The following is a 13,105-nucleotide window of genomic DNA, read 5'->3' on the forward strand; positions in this document are numbered from 1 at the left end:
ACACTGTTCTCCATAGTAGCTGTACTAGTTTATATTCCCACCAACAGAGTAAGAGGGTTCCCTTTTCTCCACACCCTTGCCAGCATTTATTGTTTGTAGACTTTTTGATAGTAGCCATTCTGACTGGCGTGAGATGGTACCTCATTGTGGTTTTGATTTGCATTTCTCTGATAGTGATGTTGAGCATCTTTTCATGCATTTGTTAGCCATCTGTATGTCTTCTTTGGAGAAATGTTTGGTTCTTTGACCCATTTTTTTTTTTATTGGGTCGTTTATTTTTCTGGAACTGAGCTGCAGGAGTTGCTTATATATTTTTGAGATTAATTCTTTGTCAGTTGCTTCATTCACTATTATTTTCTCCCATTCTGAAGGCTGTCTTTTCACCTTGCTTATAGTTTCCTTCATTGTGCAGAAGCTTTTAAGTTTAATTAGGTCCCATTCGTTTATTTTTGCCTTTATTTCCATTACTCTGGGAGGTAGGTCATAGAGGACCCTGCTGTGCTTTATGTCAGAGAGTGTTTTGCCAATGTTTTCCTCTAGGAGTTTTATAGTTCCTGGTCTTACATTTAGATCTTTAATCCATTTTGAGTTTATTTTTGTGTATGGTGTTAGAAAGTGTTCTAGTTTCATTCTTTTACAAGTGGTTGACCAGTTTTCCCAGCACCACTTGTCAAAGAGATTGTCTTTTCTTCACTGTATGTTCTTGCATTGTTTGTCAAAGATAAGTGTCCATAGGTGCATGGATTTCACGAGGTTTGTGGGTCAAAAGATTTGATTGCAAGATAACTTTCTGCTCTATTCCTAGAGGCTAAATTAGAATATATACCAGACTATTTTTAGAACATTGCCTCTGTGTGTGTGTTTGTATATATTTTTTATGGTAAAATAAGAATTTAGTAGAAAATTTGATAGAGAAGGCCATTTAGGACTCCAAAAAAAGTTACTCTAAATTCACTTAGTAAAAACATATTCTTCAGTTCAGTTCAGTCTCTCAGTTGTGTCTGACTCTTTGGGACCCCATGGACTGCAGCATACCAGGCCTCCCTTCCCATCACCAACTTCCAGAGCTTGCTCAAATTCATGTCCATCGAGTTGGTAATGCCATCCAAACATCTCATCCTCTGTCATTGCCTTCCCATCCCACCTTCAATCTTTCCAAGCATCAGGGTCTTTTCCAATGAGTCAGTTTTTTGCATCAGGTGGCCAAACTATTGGAGCTTCAGCTTTAGCCTCAGGCCTTCCAATGAATATTTAGGACTGATTTCCTTTAGTATTGATTTGTTTGATCTCCTTGCAGTCCAAGGGACTCTCAAGAGTCCTCTCCAACACTACAGTTCAAAAGCATCAATTCTTCGGCGCTCAGCTTTCTTTATAATCCAACTCTCACATTCATACATGACTACTGGAAAAACCATAGCTTTGACTAGATGGACCTTTGTTGGCCAAGTAATGTCTCTGCTTTTTAATATGCTGTCTAGGTTGGTCATAGCTTTTCTTCCAAGGAGCAAGCATCTTTTAATTTCATGGCTGCAGTCACCATCTGCAGTGATTTTGAAGCCCCTCAAAATAAAGTCTGTCACTGTTCCCATTGTTTCCCCATCTATTTGCTATGAAGTGATGGGACCGGATGCCATGATCTTAGCTTTCTGAATGTTGAGTTTTAAGCCAACTTTTTCACTCTCCTCTTCCATCTTCATCAAGAAGCTCTTTAGTTCTATTTTGCCTTCTAAGGGTGGTGTCATCTGCATATCTGAGTTTTTTTTTTTTTAATTTTAAATTTTATTTTATTTTTAAACTTTACATAATTGTATTAGTTTTGCCAAATATCAAAATGAATCCGCCACAGGTATACATGTGTTCCCCATCCTGAACCCTCCTCCCTCCTCCCTCCCCATATCATCCCTCTGGGTCGTCCCAGTGCATATCTGAGGTTATTGAGATTTCTCCCACCAATCTTGATTCCAGCTTGTGCTTCATCCAGTCCAGCATTTCACATGATGCACTCTGCATATATGTTAAATAAGCAGGGTGACAATATACAGCCTTGCGGTACTCCTTTCCTGACTTGGAACCAGTCTGTTGTTCCATGTCCAGTTCTAACTGTTTCCTCCTGACCTGCATACAGATTTCTCAGGAGGCAGATAAGGTGGTCTGGTATTCCCATCTCTTTCAGAATTTTCCAGTTTTTTGTTATCCACACAGTCAAAGGCTTTGGTGTAGTCAATAAAGCAGAGTAGATGTTTTTCTGGAACTCTCTTGCTTTTTTGATGATCTTGCAGATGTTGGCAATTTGATCTCTGGTTCCTCTGCCTTTTCTAAATCCAGCTTAAACATTCTTCTTAGAGCTTAACTGTGACTCAATGGTGAGGGATAAAAAGAAACCTCTTGAAACAGCAGCATTGGCCAGCAAGCTTAAACATGTTGCTAATATTTACTATCCAGATCTCATAGGATTTGGTGGAAGTTATCAGTTCCTTCCCCCTGGATCTTGGCATTCTGTACTCTCAGTTTATGAACCCCTGCTCAGCTGAGGAGATTGTGGCTTCCATTCTGTGGGTCTAGCCCTGCCCTGTAATTGAGTGTAGCCAATGAAAATCAGCTTTGTAATTCTATCAGAGTTAATGTCCACTCTTAGGTAACGCATGGATTTAATGCAGTATTTAAAGGGATAGTTTACTTCAGTTCAGTCGCTCAGTAGTGTGCAACTCTTTGTGACCCCATGGACTGCAGCATGCCAGGCTTCCCTGTCCATCACCAACTCCTGGAGCTTACTCAAACTCCTGTCCATCATGTCGGTGATGCCATCCAACCATCTCATCCTCTGTCGTCCCCTTCTCCTCCTGCCCTCAATCTTTCCCAGCATCAGGGTCTTTTCCAATGAGTCAGTTCTTCACATCAGGTGGCCAAAGTATTGGAGTTTCAGCTTCAGCATCAGTCCTTCCAATGAGTATTGGTCCTTCCAATGAATATTCAGGACTGATTTCCTTTAGGATGGACTGGTTTGATCTCCTTGCCGTCCAAGGGACTCTCAAGAGTCCTCTCCAACACCACAGTTCAAAAACATCAATTCTTTGGCGCTCAGCTTTCTTTTTAGTCCAACTCTCACATCCATACATGACTACTGGAAAAACCATAGCTTTGACTAGATGGACCTTTGTTGGCCAAGTAATGTCTCTGCTTTTCAATATGCTATCTAGGTTGGTCATAGCTTTTCTTCCAAGGAGCAAGCATCTTTTAATTTCATGGCTGCAGTCACCATCTGCAGTGATTTTGAAGCCCCCGAAAATAGTCTGTTACTGTTCCCATTGTTTCCCCATCTATTTGCTATGAAGTGATGGGACCAGATGCCATGATCTTAGCTTTCTGAATGTTGAGTTTTAAGCCAACTTTTTCACTCTCCTCTTTCACTCTCATCAAGAGGCTTTTTAGTTCTACTTTGCCTCTGCCATAAGGGTGGTGTCATCTGTGTATCTGAGGTTATTGATATTTCTCCCAGCAATCTAGATTCCAGTTAGTGCTTCATCCAGCCTGGCATTTCTCATGCTGTACTCTGCATACAAGTTAAATAAGCAGGGTGACAATATACAGCCTTGCTGTACTCCTTTCCTAACTTGGAACCAGTCTGTTGTTCCATGTCCAGTTCTAACTGTTGCTTCTTGACCTGCATACAGATTTATCAAGGAGGCAGTCAGATGGTCTGGTGTTCCAATCTCTTTAAGAATTTTCCACAGTTTGTTGTGATCCACACAATCAAAGGCTTTGGTGTACTCAATAAAGCAAAAGTAGATGTTTTTCTGGAACTCTCTTGCTTTTTCTGTAGGGATAATCCTTTATGTAAAAGGCAGTTGTTGTTCAGGAAGGGCTTCCCTGGTGGCGCTAGTGGTAAAGAACCCAACTGCCAATGCAGGAGACTAAGAAATGTGGGTTCGATTCCAGAGTTGGGAAGACCCCCTGGAGGAGGACATGGCAACCCACTCCAGTATTCCTATCAGAGAATCCCATGGACAGAGGAGTCTGGCAGGCTACAGCCCATAGGGTCACAAAGAGTCAGACATGACTCAAGTGACTTAGCATGCACTTGAGCAGGTGTCCAGGAAACTCTAGCCATTTTTTCTAGGTATCCTATCTGTGTAGGGACACGTTTGTCCTAGTTTCGAGTTTGTCTGCCATAGTGGTCTCAGCACACTGCATAACCCAGCCAGACCACCATATACCACCAACATATTTGAAATAGGACATTCTTACTCTCATAAGCCTTCTTGCATTGCTGATAGATTTCACTGGTAGGATATGTTACAGGCTAAACTATGGTCTCTTTTTCAGTTTCCAAAAAAAACTTTAGGTGGAAAGAAAAGAACTCTGAGAGCACTATATATTGTTAATAACATGAAATCAGTTTGCTCATATGTTGCATGAAACTAAATACACACGAGACAGCAACGATTACAGATTTTCTTGAAAGTGGCTCCTCTCCTCATGCAGTTCCCTTTGGAGGGAGGCATGCTAGGTTCATCAGTTCTGTTGCCCTCCTGATCTCATGATGGGCAGGGTACATGAGAGGAAAAGAGTCTAGCCTCTCAGGGTTGGGTCTTACACAGTCTTCAATCTGCAGAGTCAGGTTATAGGTATTGCATCCTAATTATTACCTTACAAGGATTAACTAGGCACATGTACCCGTCTCTGCCTTTTCTTTTATCAAAGATCACCTTCCTTTTCACAACTCTGCTCTTGCCTTTGTGTTTGCTCTCTCCTACATCACCAGTTTTTTCCTCTTGGCTACCAATTTCTATAAGCACATAAGTATTCTCTAAGATCTCCCATGCTGAAAAATGGTCTCTTGAATCCACTTATCTGTTCCCCTGAGTAGCCAAACTCTCACAATGTGTTGCCTATGTTTACCACCTCCATTTCTTTATTTCTCATTTGTACTTTAACTTTAGTTAAGTTTCTGCCCCAGTACTCCACTAAAACTGGTTTCCTTCCACTAAAACTGTTCTCCTTAAGGGTATCAGTGTCTCACATGTTGCCAGTCCAAAGGGCTATTCTCTGGCCTCATCTGATTTGACCCTTGAACAGCATCAACAACTCCAGTTGTTGACTGTTGACCATTCTCTCCATCTGCCAACACATTCATGTCTTGGCTTCCTGGTTTTGGTTCAACATCACTGACCATTCTTTCTCAGCTTCTTTCTCTACTTAATTTTCAAATATTAGTATTTCTCTAATAATTAGTGAAGTGTTTTTCATGTGCTTTTTTGGCCATCTGCATGTCTTCTTTGGAGAAATGTCTATATCTTCTGCCTACTTTTTAAAATTTAAATTTATTTATTTTAATTAGAGGCTAATTACTGTATAATATTGTATTGGTTTTGCCATACATCAAACAGAGGCTACAGTCCATGGGATTGCAAAGAGTCGGACACAACCAACATGAATCTGCCACAGGTGTACACATGTTCCCCATCCTGAACCCTCTGGACAGAGTGACTAACACTTTCACTTTTATCACAGAGTTGGCACTGTGTAAATATTTCTTGAATAAATGAATGAGTGAATGTCTTTAGAAATGATAGTATTCTATAATTTCTTCAATATTGGTTTGTTTTTAGCCTGCTCATAGATTTTCTGTCCACACCTGTCATTGATTTCCAAGCAAGACAAAGCAAAGTATTAAGTGCCCAAGTATCATATTCTGCATAAAGCTTGAAAGCACTATATTTAGAAAAAGTTGGCAAGCATAAGCTCTCAGTCCAATTAAATTTTAGTGTAGTAAAAGTATTAACGGAGACAGTGGACTGTAGTTGATATCTGAACAGGGAGTTTCTGGCCATTTGCATTATAGATGTCTATTAATTAACAGGCAGTGCTAGGAGAATAAGATATAGCAAATAAAATTTAGTAGATTGAAGAAGACTGACTCTTTTAACCAACCTGACTTAAATCTCTTTGTTATGAAGAATATTGATCATGAATCCAATTTGATTTGGCCCATCATGCCATTAAGGACTAGCCTTGTAAATGTCTCTAGACAGCCAGTCTTACTTATGATCAATCAGACTTCTACTATAAAATTCTATAAGGTAAACAAATATTAAGTAAAGATTATGGTCTAGTTCCTTACTCTAGGCCAGTAAATACAACTCTGTCAAGTTCATGCCCGTATTATCAGGTTATATCCAAATCTGCGATTTGATTCTGGACTCATAGCATTGTCACCGTAATATAGTTGTCAAACCCAACAGAATTTGGCCAAAATGATGCTAGCAATGTAACGTTTTTTCAAAAATATTTTCATAAATTTATATACAGTAAAATTGACTCTTTTGTATGTACAGTGTTATAGATTTTAATACATGTAAAAATTCATATAAGTAGTCCCACAGTCAGGGTATATATGGTTGCACCACCCCAAAATGTCCATTATGTGGCTCCTTTTCAGTCACATCCTCCCCTCCTCCCAGCCACTGGTAACCACTGATGTGTTCTCAATCACTGTAGTTTTGTCTTTCTGAGAATGTCGTATAAATGAAATCATACAAAACATAAATTTTTGGCACTGGCTGCTTTTTTTAAAAATTCAATTGGAATATAGTTGATTTACAATGTTGTGTTACTTTCAGGTGTACAGCAAAGTGATTCAGTTACATGCATACGTATATTAATTCTTTTTCAGATTCTTTACCCATAGCAGTTCAGTTCAGTTTAGTCGCTCAGTCGTGCCTGAGTCTTTGCGACCCCATGGACCGAAGCACGCTAGGCCTCCCTGACAATCACCAACTCCCAGAGTTTACTCAAACTTTACCCATATAGGTTGTTACATATAATACCATATAGGATATTGAGCAGAGGTCCCTGTGCTATGCAGTGGGTCCTTGCTGGTTATCTATTTTATATGTAGTAGTGTGTGGATGTTAATGCTAAGCTCCTAATTTATACCTTCCCCCTATGTTTTCCCTTTGGAAACTAAGTTTGTTTTTGAAATCTTTTATTCCTCTTCTGCTTTGTATCATATTTTAAATTACACATGTAGGTGATATCATATGATATTTGTCTTTCTCTGTCTGACTTCACTTATTTCGTTCTTTTTTATGGCTGAGTAACAGTCGTGTGTGTATCACATCTTCTTTATCCATTTCTCTGTTGATGGACATTTCAGTTGCATACCATGTCTTGCTTATTGTAAATAGTGTTACAATGAACATTGAGGTGCATATATCTTTTTGAATTATGGTTTTCTCTGAATATATGCCCATGAGTGGATTGCTGGATCATATGCTAGTTCTGTTTTTCTCCATACTGTTCTCCATAGTGGTGGTATCAATTTATATTTCCATCAACTGTGTAGGAGGGTTTCTTTTTCTCTGTACCCTCCCAGCATTTATTGTTTGTAGACCTTTTGATGATAGCCATATTGACCAGTGTGAGGTAATACCTCGTTATAGTTTTTATTTGCATTTCTCTGATAATTAGTGAAGTGTTTTTCATGTGTTTTTTTGGCCATCTGCATGTCTTTGGAGAAATGTCTGTATCTTCTGCCTATTTTTTGACTGGGTTGTTTGTTTTGACATAGAACTGCACGAGCTATTTGCATATTTTGGAGTCAGTCTGTTGAACGTGGTTTTCCGCATTCACTGTAGAATATAGAAGTGTGGTTGACTTTAGTGAGGTGACCTTATATTCTGAGGACTTGATAATGTACTTATTCTTTTTTTTTCCCCAGACTGCTTAAGCTTTTATGTAGACAATTGCATTATGTATGAATAGTGAAGTTTTCTTTCTTTCTTTCTATTTGGTATGTCTTTTATTTCTGTTTATTGCCAGTCGCACTTAACAAGACTTGCTGATACTGAAAACGGTTGGTGAGAGTGGACATCCTTGCCTTGTTCCCTGTATTGGAGATAAAATATTCAGCTTTACGTTATTAAGTATAATATTAGTTATAGGTTTTTTGTAGATACCTTTTATCAAGTTGAGGAAGTTCTCTTGTAGATCTAGTTTGCTCAGAGTTTTTGTCATAATGGATGTTGATTTTTTTTTCAAATGTTTTTTCTGCATCAATTGCTTATGATCATATGTTTTTTTTTATAATGCTAATATTGTGGATTGCATGATTGAGTTTTAAACATGAGCTCATGTTTTAAACATTCCCTGGATAAACCCCACTTGGTTGTGGTGTATTATTCCTTTTATGTATTGTTAGGTGCGATGTACTGACATTTTGTTAAGGGTTTTTGCATCTACGTTCATAAGTAATATTGTTCTTCTTTTCTTTTCTTTTATTCTTATAATCTGGTTTGGGATCAGGATAATGACTTCTGGTCTCATAAAATGAGGTTGGATAGGTTTTTTGTGTTTCTATTTTCTGAAAGAGTTTTATAGAATTTGTATGATTTCTTCTGAAAAATTAATTAATTTTTGTTGAGGTATAATTGATAATATAATTTAATTATATAACAATAATATAATAATATATTATGTAATATCAAGTATAATATAAATTATATTAGTTTCAGATATATAACATAATGATTCACTATTTATATACACTGCAAAATGATCACCATAATAAGCTACCATCCATCACTATACACATGACAAAAGTTCTTGTGAGAACTTTTAATATTTACTTTCTTAGGAACTTTCAAACAAGTTTGTACCTTTTTCCTTCTTCAACTATTTTGCCCACTTCCGCATCCCCCTTGCTCTCTGGCAACTGCCAGCCTGCTTTCTAAATCTGTAAACTTGGTTATAATGTTGTTGTTACTGGTTCGTTTTTTCGATTCCACATGCTAGATCAGATCATATGATATTTTTCTTTCTCTGACTTACTTCACTTAGCATAAAGTCCTCAGTGCCCATCCATGTCTTACAGATGGCAGGATTCCACTCTTCTTTATGGCTGAGTGGTATAGTCCTTTGTGTGTGTGGGCGTGTGTGTCTTTTCATCCATTCCTCCACTGATGGGCCCTGAGCTTGTTTCCATATCTTGGCTACTGAAAATAATACCACGACACATGCATGATTTCTTTTTTTAAATGTTTGGGAGAATTCACCACAGAAGACATCTGGGTCTGAAGATTTTTTTTCAGGTATTTATTAATCAGTTACTTAATCATTTTAGAACTATTCAGGTTTTATCTATTGCATCCTGTATGATTTTTGCCCCAGGAAATATTGTTAATGTTTGAAGAGTTTTCACACTTTTAAATTTAATAATAATAATAGCAGTTGATTTAGTGGCCACTTGATATTTTCTTTTTCCACACCTAATCTATAATCTTATAACAATTCTTCAAGGTTAAGCAATTTTCTTCACCTTATAGCTGAATAAAACTGAGACTTACGCACTCGCCCTCTGTGGTGGCCCACACTCTGTGGAGAGCGCTTCTCTCTGAATCTAGATAAATCCACTTCTTACCATGGAAAAGAAACCAGAACAAAAACTGAGAATTATAGGAATGTAAATGACTTGCTCAAAGTCACCTTAATGCTAACGAGAGAGGTCAGAAGACCAACCTCCATTTAACTCCCAAACCTACATTCTTTCCATGGCAACTTGCACAAATTTAGCATGTATGACTTCTAGATACGGGATTTTACTAATTGTCATCGCTATTGATATGAAATATGAAATTACCTGACTGTTAAAATGATCAATGTAAAACACACTTTGTATCATGACAGATAATCCATTCCCCCTCAGCTTCATGCTTTGTGTAGGGAAGACTTTTTAAAAATCCTTGTGACAAGGAAACTCATAAGTCACAACACTTTACTTAAGCGTCTCTGAGCATCTCTCCCCAGCATTACTCCCCGTAAGTAATACCACACTACTTGCTTGGACCTGCTACAGATAATTTAGTTATATTTGATCACTCTCTCTTTCTCTTGCTCCAGATAGTGTATCTCAGAGTCTCTTGAGCCTCATTGTTGTATCGGGATTGTATGTTGATGCAATAGTCTATTGTTTCCATTTTTATAGAGTCATAAATTTCCATAAAAGATTGGATGGTATACATTTGCTTTTGATGTTTTTAAGTCTTAGGACTTTGCAAGGGATGTTTTATAGTGTCTGCTGTATTTATCAAGTAAACAGTGTTACCGAGAACCACCCACTTGCTGTTTGTGCTGTGTATTCAAGCTCTAGGAGATGCTTCAGCTACACACACTGTGGGTTCTACATTTCCCAGGGACTTTTTAGGCTATGCAGTTGAGATGGTCCTTTAAGCCACTTAGATTCATGCATCCATTTTACTTTGCTGGTGATAATCAGGAGATGGTACATTTATCATGAGGCATATATTTTGATGTGATCATCTGAATATGTTCTGCCTTTTTAAAAAACATTGTGTTTTAGATGTTAACAGAGAGAAAAGAAACTAGCATTTATGTACTATAAGAGAATTACTTTACACATATTAACTTCAATAATCCTCTCAATGAGTCTGAAAAATAAGTACTTTTAAATCTTATTTCATAGATTATTCAATTCAAGCCCAGACAGATTAAATGATTTATGCAAGGCCATATAGGTTAGAATTGGGGAACTGACACCTAGTTCAAACTGTATGACTCTAGATTCCATGAGCACTGATAGCAGTATATCTGCTCTGCCGTTTTTCCTCAGTGCTGGTTGTCGTCAACCATGTATGTCTAGAAAAATTCTGCCTTTTTCATTATTTTAGCATCTGACTTAAAGTTTTACTTCTACTCCATAATAATAACACCCAACAATGGCTAAATAGTGTAATGATGAATAGTACAGGCTTTGGAGCCAGGACTCTCTGCATTCAGACTCCAGCTCTGCTATTTATTAGTTGTATAACTTTGGGCAAATTATTTAATTTCTCTTTGCTTGAGTTTCCTCATTCAGTAATAATTGTAGTTACCTCAGAGGCTTGCTATGAGGACTAAATGAGTTAATATTTGAAGGATCTTGGAATAGTGCCTTTCACATTGTGAGTACTATACATGTGATTGAAATTTGGGGGGTAAAAAAATTTTCTTTAATGATTGCAGATTATTCTTTCATTTGGATGTGATATTTTATTTAATCTCCTCTTAGATGTTGGACACAAAGTTGATTTCAGGATTTTGTGTTAGCACATATTGTTACAATGAACATCTCTATCTGCATTTGAGTTTTTTCTGGGCTTAGAATTACTGTGTCAAAGGACCAAACACTTAAGAAATTCCTTAAATATACAAATAGGCTAATATTTTCAAAGAAACTTACAAAAAATTATAAGCAAAAATCACAGATAAAAATGTAAAAAGAAAACAATCAAGTTCCCAAGATGTAGGTTTTTTTAAAAAACAAAATGGAATTTTCATTTTGAGATAATTGTAGATTCACATGACTCGCTAAGAAATAGTACAGAGATCCTGTGTACAATTTGCTCAATTTCTCCCAATGGTAACATTTTATAAAACAATTTTACATTATCTCAACTAGGATATTTCACTGATGCAATGAAATTGTATCAATTGATATTTCGTTTTCTTTTCAAGGAAAAGAACATTTTTATCACCACAAGAATCCCTCCTGGTGCCCTCCTCTCTTGGCAACAGCTGACCTGTTCATCATGTCCATAATTCTGTTATTTCAAGGATGTTATATAAATAAAACCACAAAATCCGTGGTTTGGGATTGTTCTTTTTTCCCCCCACCTAGCATAATTCCCTGGAGAGTCATCTGAGCCATCTGTGTCCATAGTTTGCCCTTTTCATTGTTGAGTAGTGTTCCATGGTATGGATGTACCATGTTTGTTCAGTGATTATCTGGTGAAAGACATCTGAGTTGTTTCCAGTTTTTGGTCATTATGAATAAAGCTGTTATGACCATTTGCATGCAGATGTTGATGTAAACATAAATTTTAATTATCTGGGAGAAATGTCCAAGAGTGTCATTGCTGGATTGTATGGTAGTCACATTTTTGTTTTGTGTGGAGCTGTCAGATTGTTTTCCAGAGTGTTATTTTTTGTTCTCAGCAGCAAGCTATGGATGATCCAGTTTTATGCAGTCTTGACAGAATTTGGTGCTGCTATTGTTTTTCATTTTAGCCACTTTGAAAGGTGTGTGGTGATTTATCATTGGAGTTTTAATTTGCATTCCCCTAATGGATAAGGCTGTTGAACATCTTTTCATGTGCTTACTTGCCATCTGTATATTCTCTTTGGTGACATGTTATTAATGCTTTTTTCTCATTTTCTAATTAGATTGTTTTTTAGTGTTGAGTTTTTATATATTCTAGATTCTAGTCCTTTGTTGAATATGTGGTTTGCATGTATTTTTTCCTAGTTTGTGGCTATCTTTTCATCCTTTTAAGATCTTTTGCATAGCAAAATTGAAAGTTTTTGATGAGGTCTAATTTATCAGTTTTTCCTTTTATAGATTATGTTTTTGTAGACTTCTTTATTTAGTCCTACATCCCCCAATTTTTCTCATTTTTTTCTAAAAGTTATAGTTCACATTTATTTTTTTTCCTGAGGGGTTCTTCTGATAAAGACCAGAAACCTACTAGACCAATTCTAGAAGAGCTATAACACTTAATTTTGAATTATACATTTAGTCTGTGATTCATTTTGAGATAATTTTTTATAAGGGAATCCCTGGTAGCTCAGTGGTAAAAAATCTGACTGCCAATGCAGGATACCTAGGTTCAATCCCTGGGTTGGGAAGATCCCCTGGATAGGGAAATGGCAACCCACTCCAGTATTCTTGCCTGGAGAATTCCATGGAGAGAGGAGCCTGGTTGTCTACAGTCCATAGGGTAGTGAAGACTCGGACACAACTGAGGGACTGAGCATGCAAGAGGCTTAAGCCCAGGTTCTTCCTTTTTTGTTCTATTTTGTTTTCTGGCTTCCGATGTCTCATTGCTCCAGTACTATCTGTTGTAAAGGTTGTCCTTCCTGCATTGAATTGCTCTTGCACTTTATAAAAAAAAATCAGTTGGACATATTTATGTGGGCCTATTTATGGGTTCTGTATTCTATTCCACTGATCTATACATTTATCCCTCTAAAATACCACACCATCTTGATTATTGTGAAAGTGAAAATGTTAGTCGCTCAGTCGTGTCTGTCTCTTTGTGATCCCATGAAC

At 37.2% G+C, this 13,105-nt stretch overlaps 1 non-coding gene across 1 annotated transcript; it reads right to left on the reverse strand.

Annotated features, from left to right (window-relative positions):
- Nucleotides 1-12,489: 12,489 nt before the first annotated feature.
- Nucleotides 12,490-12,551, reverse strand: LOC133256286 (U7 small nuclear RNA). The gene has a single exon (XR_009739160.1). It is a non-coding gene; the product is annotated as a U7 small nuclear RNA (small nuclear RNA).
- Nucleotides 12,552-13,105: the final 554 nt, after the last annotated feature.

The sequence above is a fragment of the Bos javanicus genome, chromosome 10 (genome assembly GCF_032452875.1).
Source record: "Bos javanicus breed banteng chromosome 10, ARS-OSU_banteng_1.0, whole genome shotgun sequence".
NCBI classification, from domain to species: domain Eukaryota; kingdom Metazoa; phylum Chordata; class Mammalia; order Artiodactyla; family Bovidae; genus Bos; species Bos javanicus.